Raw genomic sequence first — 9,776 nt, forward strand, 5'->3', positions numbered from 1 at the left:
ACACACACACACACACACACACACACACACACACACACTTTTAAAGAAAATTCTACGAATTTAACTCTCATGTAAAAATGAAACAAACTTCACTTTAATAATTTTAAGTTGTTTTTCGAGTAGGTTATTTTTAGGAATAAACTAAGATTAACTGTTTATAATGACGTCACAAGTAGGCCTACAGCAACTTGTATGAAATTTGACACACTAACCAAAATCCTTGTGAGATTTTGATCAGAACTATCAGAATATTTAGAAATCATGCATTGTCTAGCAAATTTACATAAAAACTGAAGTAAGCAGAAATCTAAAATAATTTATTATATTTATTAGCATTCCAATCAGGAGTTCCAAGATTACTAAAGTTAGTATTTATGCCCCTGCCTGCTGTTTCACGATCAAGATACTAGTACTTACACTCCTGTCAGTAATTCAAAGATTAAGACACCTAATGACCAGTAGTCTGCAGAGATATCATGTCCTCGGTTAAGTATGATCTCGGGAGCTACGTACTCTGGAGTTCCACAGAATGTCCAGGTTTTGTGACCTATGCGTAGTTTCTTAGCAAAGCCAAAATCCACCTATCTCAAAAAAGGAGAATGTTGTGTTTGTTGATCACACTATATGATACAAAACCAGATAACAGTCCAAAGGAATGCAATCATGGAAGTTAGCAACTGAAATTGAGCACACAATGTTTATTAATTTTGAGAAAAATATGAAAAAAAAACAACTTCAATTTTCTGGAGTATTACCTAATTGTGAAACTAACGTCTGAACAAACGATCATTCAATTATACCCATTAATATTCTATAATTAACCATCATTATTATGAGAATATCATGGTTATAAACAACAGACAGATAAATACATCTTAAATTGCTGTAGGTAGCTTTGAAACATAAAAAAAAAAATCATGTGGATAATTAACAATTAACGCAAAAATTTTAATCCATAAAAATTGGCATGAAATAATTTATCTTTTATTCCCCTTTAAGATTTAACAGTTTATAAGAACAGGAAACACCATATAAAACCTAGCTTAGCTCCATAGCAAGTTTATGCAAGGCTTACCAGCTTTACATAGCCCTTTTCATCCAACAACATGTTCTCCGGTTTCAGGTCACGATAGATAATGTGTCTAATATGGAGGTAATCAAATGCTTCAACAACACAAGCAGTGCAAAATCTGGTAGTGATGTCATCAAAGCTTCCTCTAGGAGAATATGGAAATTAATTACAATACATAATAAGATAAACTACAACATAAGTACTAATGTGTTTACTGAATTTACCAGATTTGTTATTGTTAATCCTAGAAAAATTACTATAGATATGACAAAAACTAAATGTAGCAGAAAAATATTAAAAAAAAGGTAATAAACTAAGTGAAATTTAATTTTAATAAAAGTTTTAAAAAGGTAGCAAACTACAGCTCTTGCAAAACACCTTAAAAAAACATCGAAGACTTACTTATCTCTTAGTATCGTCCACAATTCCCCTCCAAGACATACTTCCATTAACATATACAAGTATTTAGAGTCCTTGAATGTGCGGTACAACCTGCAAGTCAAATTTAAGCATTACGATAAGTTGATACATCATATCACAACTGGAAGAGAGAAACTGCATTTAAATACAGATGTCACTATGAGAGAAGGAAGATGTTTCGGAGTATCTTATTTAAATCCCCAAGGATCTGATTAATATTCTTGTTTGTTGTGACTTATATTAATAAGTTGATTTAATAAAACTGGTAAATATTAATAGAAAGATAAAGTTAAGTCTTGGTGGTTTTAATTATTACAAATGAAAAGTTGTATTACATTCACCAAGCCTATTGGATTATTAGATAAATATCAACCCAAAGATAAGAAGTAACAAATATAATTACTTTAGTGTGAAGATAATGTAATAACAAAAGTGTAATATACATAATTCTCAAATATTAGGCTTAATAGCGTGCTCAATAGACTACTTGTATTTAAGTGTTAATAGTAGTGTATGTGTTAAGCACAACATGTGCAAGGAGTAGGTTTCATTTGGGAAATCTGAACTAGCATATACTTTTAAGGAAGCTAGTAGTAAAGACAAGCAGGTTGGAGAAGAAACTGGAGGCTATCCTAAATAAATTACAAGCAACAGATAAAAAGGAGGGAAAAAAATGGAGAAATGCCAACAAGATTTTGAAAGAAGGAACTTAAGCTTTTACATGCAAAGAATTGTAGCTGATAATGACTTTCAGGTAGTTAGAAACATGGCTAGAAGTAGGAGGGAAGGAAAACAGAAGGAATAAACAGAATGTGAATTAAAGCAGAGATCATAGCTATAGTTGTTTTGTACAGCACATGAATAGGATAGTGTGTGCAGAACATAGGAGAAAAGAATTGGATTATGTTATCCAGGAACATGGGTGGAGAATATAACTAACAGAGCAAGTGATAAAGTAAAGGGTGCTAGAAGTGATCAAAGACTGCATGACTGCTACTTAACCGTGAGCTCTTCTGACTTATCCTTCCCTCGAACGTCAGCTCCTATGTACACTACAAAGACTGCTTCTTAACCGTGAGCTCTTCTGACTTATCCTTCCCTCAATCGTCAGCTCCTATGTACACTAAAAAGACTGCTAGTGTACATAGGAGCTGACGATTGAGGGAAGGATAAGTCAGAAGAGCTCACGGTTAAGTAGCAAATATGCAGTCTTTGTAGTGTACATAGGAGCTAATGATGTATGGAAAGGTAGGTCAGAGGTGCTAATCGTTGAGTACAGAGTTGATAAAAGTATCAAAGAAAAGGGCCATAATAATTTAGTTCTGTCAAAGATACTGCCGAGATGTAATTATTGAAATAAAACAAGTAGTTCTCTAGAAATGAATGCTAGGCTTAGTTTAATATGCAAGGATGGAAGATCGTGGAATCAGTAAATGAAGCTTTTTAAAATGGGTGGTTTTACATTTAAATAGTGTAGGGGATGTTTTAAACTAGGGCTAGACAGTGATGACAACCAGAGCAAACTAAAAATAAGATGTAGAGAAAAGTATAATTTAGGATCAAAGTTCACAAGTAGTTTTTAATGGTATCCCGAGCTGTTATTATTTTAAAGCTAGAAGATGCATAAGAGATAAAATAGAAGACTTTAGAGCACTAGTTCAAGACAGAGGATTTTGATGTAATGGGAATAACTGAAACTGTTAAACATAGACAATTGACAAATTTGTTTCTAGAAAACAGGGTTGTAGGTTACTTAATAGGGATACAGTACTAAAAAAAAAATCGGGGAGACGTGGTTATATATGAAAAATGTGAGCTACATCCGATTCAAGTTGAGTATATCACAGCTAGTGGCAAGTAGGTTGAACCTATAGGTTGAACATATTAGTGAATATAACCGTAAGAAGAATAGTTGAAATTTGTTGCAGACAACCAGATGAAATAAATGAGAAATTACAGCTGTTAATAAGGTCATAACTACGTGGAAATATACATGTTGAGAACTGAGAGAATCAAACCATGAGGGAAATGGTATTTTTCACCAGTTAGTCAAGGACCCTACTAGAACAATGTTATTTTAGACTTATTGTACACTTCTAATACAGAAATGGTTGATAGGGTGAAGACTGGGGATGATCTGGATGCAAGCGATCTTTGATTAATTCAGTTCTAATACAGAAATGGTTGATAGGGTGAAGACTGGGGATGATCTGGATGCAAGCGATCTTTGATTAATTCAGTTCTAATACAGAAATGGTTGATAGGGTGAAGACTGGGGATGATCTGGATGCAAGTGATCTTTGATTAATTCAGTTCTAATACAGAAATGATTGATAGGGTGAAGACTGGGGATGATCTGGATGCAAGTGATCTTTGATTAATTCAGTTTGGTGTTTTAGTGCTTATGGAGATTAAAAAAATAAATGGAGATTTTGACTACAATTTCCAGAAATAAAGAATAAATAAATAAATATATATATACACACACATGTAGACAACCATCTGGCTCACAAGGGAGAAAATTAAAGTATTATAAAATCTGATGCAAGCAAGACTTAGGGAGTGTGTGTGGGGAAGGGATTATAGCATAGTGTTGGTCAAACATGAATGAGGGAATCAAAAATATGTGAAACAAAATGATTGGCTGATAACTTAAAAAATAACAGTAAGAATTTTTTTTAAAATATTAAGAGTAAACAAAATGATAAAAGGACTTTTGAGAGATGAAACAGGAAGGCTTGTATCTGATGATTATGAGATGGTTGGGCTATTAAAGTCTACTAATTCAATTTTTACTAATGGAGATTTAAATAATATCCCTCATCCTGAACAGTTGGCTAAATGAAAACAAGATGATCACGTTAATTCCATGAAGAAAAAATTGGAAAGTTTCAAAATGATAAGGCTCTGAGGCCAGATTATATCTGCCAAGAGGTTTGAAGGACGATTGGATATGCATAACTACTTGCTAATACATTCCCCCCCCCCCAAGTCCTTGAATATTTGAAGTTGGCTAATATTACTCCTCTTTTCAAGGAAAATGATAAAAATTGTCTTAATAATTATAGGTCTATTAGTCTTACAACAGTTGTGGGAAAAAGTTTTTAAAGTGTGATAAAAGATGCTTTGCAAAAGTCATTTTAAAATATTTTACGACAGTCAATCTGATTTCACCAGGAGAAAGTTCTGCCTTACTAATCTTTTGACATTCTTTGAAAAGGTTACAGCTTATGTAGATGAGGGTAAAAGATGTGGGTTGGGTTTATGTGCATTTTTCAGAAAGCATTTGGATAAGGTGCCTTATAAAAGGCTTGTTATTATATTATCTCTGTAGGTATGGAGGATAAGTTGGTTCATTGGATAAAAACTGGCAGGTTAAAAGTAAGCAAAGGATTATCATAAATGGAGTTCAATCAAACTAGATTAATGTCATTAGTGGATTACCTCAGGGCTCAGTGTAAGGGCTTTTTCTCTTTGATTTGCATCAATGATACAGGTGAAGGAATGGTCAATAAGTTGGCTGTGAAGAGGATTCTGTTGCTTAAGTTTGCTTATGATATTACCATTTTAGGTTGTTGGCTGTGAAGAGGATTCTTTTGCTTAAGTTTGCTGATGATATTACCATTTTAGGTGTTGCTGACTGTGAAGAGGATTCTTTTGCTTAAGTTTGCTGATGATATTACCATTTTAGGTGTTGCTGACTGTGAAGAGGATTCTGTTGCTTAAGTTTGCTGATGATATTACCATTTTAGGTGTTGCTGGCTGTGAAGAGGATTCTATTGCTTAAGTTTGCTGATGATATTACCATTTTAGGTGTTGCTGGCTGTGAAGAGGATTCTGTTACTTAAGTTTGCTGATGATATTACCGTTTTAGGTGTTGCTGGCTGTGAAGAGGATTCTGTTACTTAAGTTTGCTGATGATATTACCGTTTTAGGTGTTGCTGGCTGTGAAGAGGATTCTGTTGCTTTGTAGAAAAAGATACGAATTATTTGAAGAGTTGAGCAAATAAAATTGGCTGTTTTCTAATTATAAATACAAAGTATTGCATGTGGGTTATCATATTTTGAATTACAATTTTGTTAGAAACAGCCTTAGTGTTGTGTAAAAGAAGTTCTTGGTGTTCATCCATCCAAACAGGATACTGTTGATAGTGGCAAGGCAAGCAAAATTTTAGGTTGTATCAACAGAAATATTGAATACAACTCTAAATAGGTTATAATTTCATTGTATAGGTTACTGGTTAGGCAACATTTGGTGTCTTGGGCTCCTTACCTTAGAAAGGATAATGAATTGTTGGAAATGGTTCAGGGAAGGGTAAGTGGTATGAAAAAGTTGTTATACAAGGCCAGGTTCAGATATCTCACCATTTTCCCTTGAAAGAGAGTTCGAGGGGAATCTGGTTGAGGTGTTTAAAATTAAGGAAATTGATAGTATAGGTGCATCATTTTTTTTTTTGTACTTAATGGCAGGACTAGAGACAAATTTTGGTAGGGTAAGAATCACCTTCAGTTAAGACTTGTTTTTCTAACACAGTAAATAGTCTTTGGGATGATAGTTTAGTGGATGGGATGGTGTAGTTGGATCAATAGACCCCTTGTTGTCCTTAAATTATGTTACGTCAAAAAAAAAAAAAAAACTTTACATTTTTAGGGTTACATCACAAGCTATTGTTTAAAAACTTTAAGACTAAAAAAATAATAATGTATGTAACAGAACTAGCTATCACATTATGAATGCGATATACAATGTTCAATAAATCAGCATCTACAGACATTGTGAAAGGTCAAATTAGAATAAACACTACCGTGTTTATACCTTAAACATTTAGTAGAAAACTTCTAGATTGGGGAGTAGGCACAGTAAAACCTTGTTGTTCCAAATAAAAAATAACTTACTATTAACCACAACTAATTACTAAATCTAACAGATTAGTCTAGAGTACCCCTGAACAACTCCATTAACTTCAACATACAATAATTAGTAGAAAATTGGAACAACCATTATCACCACTTGCTGGAAGAACTTTAACAAACTAGTCATAAAATCATTGTAGTTTATACATACTAATAAAAATGTAGTAGCTAAGGAATGCTAAGGCCCAAAAACATTTAGATTAGTTTTAAAAACTATAGCCCGATAAGCACAATTACAAAAAAAAATTACCTTTATAATTACAGCAAGAAAAACCCAAGTTTAAAAGATGAATTTTAATGTTATTAGTTAAAGTTTCATGTGATACTTATTACCAGCCTCTTTGAGGACAGACTGTTCTTTAAGAGAATTTAATGCCATCACCTCTATAAAGCAAGTGATTTGAGGGTAGAATATTAATAATCGACAAGATATTTATACGAATATTTATACTTACTTCACAATAAAGTCACAGTTGGCCTCTTCCATTATGAACTTCTCAGATAAGATGTGCTGCTGCTGACGAGTCTGTACAATCTGAGCTTTTTTCATTATCTTGAGAGCAAAGGTTCTTGAAGAGTCTTTCTTTATCTGCACCTAAAGTCACACAATTTGTGACTAAAGCTCAAGTTTTAAAACTCTAAAAAAATCTCTGAACATGAAGGCTTTTGGATTTTATTGGAAAACAGGTATATCTATTATTTAAACAAACACAACCATAAATTACAAATCAGAGCCATTGTAACAAAATTCTGTCTTTCTTGTAATGCATAAAGAAGGTGCAAAAGTTAGAAATTTGTATTATCTACTTAGTCTTCAATTTTTGTATTCAAACATTTTATATGTAATTAAGTGATAATTTACTTCTTAAATTGCTCTTGTTACACATTCTTTGAGAACTTTCTAGACATTCAGCCTTCTTGCAACATTCCTTTGGACATAAAGCATGACCAGCCCAAGTTAGAGGCTCCTGAAACATAGACAATCTGGGTAAGGGTTAATATCAACTTTCAACATTTTTCTTGGCAGATTCAGTCATGGAAGCTTTAAGTAGCAAAATGAACAAATTGCACAGAGAGATGTAACTGCTTCTAAATCATTTTTCTAATTTTAGCTAGACTTCGAAGTTCAATCACTAAATTCTGTTAACATCCAACTTGGTTCCACCTAGAACTGGACAATTACTGGAATTTGATAAATCACTCATATTCAACTAAATATTATCAGAGTATCTTTAAAATCAAATATTACTCTTCCTTTAGTTGACTAAGATATATAATGCTACAAAAATTTGGTATCAATAACCCCAGAGCACAGATGTGTAGCTTTGCAATTAACAAAAATATTCAAATTTTGATAACTTGAATCAAATATAATCAAACGGTAAAAACTTGAAACATTATTTTGTGCAACATTAAATCAATACTCGTAATTAATTATGTTTGTTAATTAAGATAAGTGCCTAGTTCTAGAACTTCCTTCAGCAGCGGACAGTGCTACAGCCAAATCCGTACACACGATTTTTACTGCAGCGGATAGTGCTACAGCCAAATCCCCACACACGATTTTTACTACAGCGGATAGTGCTACAGCCAAATCCATACACGGTTTTTACTACATCAGTGTTCTACATTATGAATTTAACTTTCTGTAAAAGATATAAACAGTAGACAATGTAATCACATAGAAACTCAGATTTCTCCATTTACTTAAATCACAGGCCACTACAATGTTAAATAATGATTAGCTATAATAATTCTCATAGTTCAACTTTGACTAGCTGACTAGATTTTCAAAATACACAAATTGCTAAAAATTAGAGACTTGTATAATGCTAGCTAATCTGTTAACGACCCAGCTTTTAAATAGAGTAAAGTACCAATTATAACCTCTTTCAATTTCATTAGTGCTGTCAATATACCTTTAATTTTGCATCTTGCCACTTTTAGTCCAATTTAGAACAGGGACTTCAAGACAGTCCATCTCCTAACTAACAGTATAAATTATTTGAAGAAAACCAAAAACTGTTTTCAATCCATTGCAAGAACCTGCAGCTTATCAAAGCATAAGGCTCAAAGAAAAATCACAAGAAATGCCATTTTGTTTAATTGTAACAATCTAGATTTACACTAGTGCTGTTATCATACCCTAACCTTAGAAATTGTAAAAAAAATTATATACATATTTCTTTAATACAAGCAGAGCATATGGTCTTGGACCAAACTTAAATTTTACATTCATTCCTTAAAGCCATCACCAATTGTTTGTTACATCTTCTTTCAGTTTAAATTTTCGAACAAAGCTACTTACAAGTTCAACTCTTCCAAATCCTCCAACACCTAAGGTGGCGACATATGATAGATCTATTAGAGTTAAGTTCTTAAATTCTTCATTCAATCTACAAAAGAAGTATTTTCACAGATTTAAAATTCTGTATTTTCTTACTTTTGCTGTATAAAAATAAAATTGTATATATCAATAATTTCGTTTTGTATTTAGATTTGAGGTAGGTTTTTCTTAGTACAAGACTAAGTAACGTCTAGAAAAACATCTCATTAAAATAAGATCATAATCTGTACATTCTCAAACTTTTAATACATTAAAGATAACATTAAAACGGAGGATATCATGTTTTTCTTGCAAGTAAAAATTATGAAGTAAAATTATACGTTACATAAGCTTTTCTTACCTCAGCTTCTTCAGAAGTCAATAAAAAGAGAATTAAAACAATTTAGTCCTTTTTATTTAATTATCAATAAATTGTTTGAGATCATTTTGAACACTTTAGTTTAAAATGCTAGTTTCATCCCCAGAAATTTGTTTTTTTAAGTGTAATACTTTTTCTACAACACAATTAAGATAGAATGCTATTAAAACAAAAAGTTATCAAATTCACATATTCAAATTATTGTTTTAAAAGTATTGAGACCAACACGTAGTAACTAGTTTAACCCTACTGTGTTTTTAAAAAATACAAAAGTCACAAGCACTTGTCCTGAAGTACAACACAAGTTCTTTTGAGAGTGGTTCTCAAAGTTTCAATATGCAAAGGCGTTTATAAAAAAAATACCTTCACATACCAGGCCTACTAAGTGAAGTTATTTAGGTGCCATTGAAGCATTTAAGAAATACAATATTAAATAAAACTTAAATTAATTTTGAAAATTAAGGTATCAAAACCATGCTACACAATATGTTTCTGTACATACGCTTAGAACACTTTGGTAAACAATAATTTGACAGTAATATCTTCTACGGTTCGAGTTATCCAAGAATAATTTTGTCTCTTTCAAATTCCTCTTCAACTGGGTCCGAAATAATTACTGTACGTAATTAATTCGGACCTGGTTAAGAGGCGAGTTTTAGTCCGAA

At 32.3% G+C, this 9,776-nt stretch overlaps 1 pseudogene; it reads right to left on the reverse strand.

Moving 5' to 3' along the window:
• The window catches only part of LOC106471815, a 33,208-nt pseudogene that overhangs the window by 6,140 nt on the left and 17,292 nt on the right, over positions 1–9,776 (reverse strand).

Source organism: Limulus polyphemus, unplaced genomic scaffold, assembly GCF_000517525.1.
Source record: "Limulus polyphemus unplaced genomic scaffold, Limulus_polyphemus-2.1.2 Scaffold4877, whole genome shotgun sequence".
Classification (NCBI taxonomy): Eukaryota; Metazoa; Arthropoda; class Merostomata; order Xiphosura; family Limulidae; genus Limulus; species Limulus polyphemus.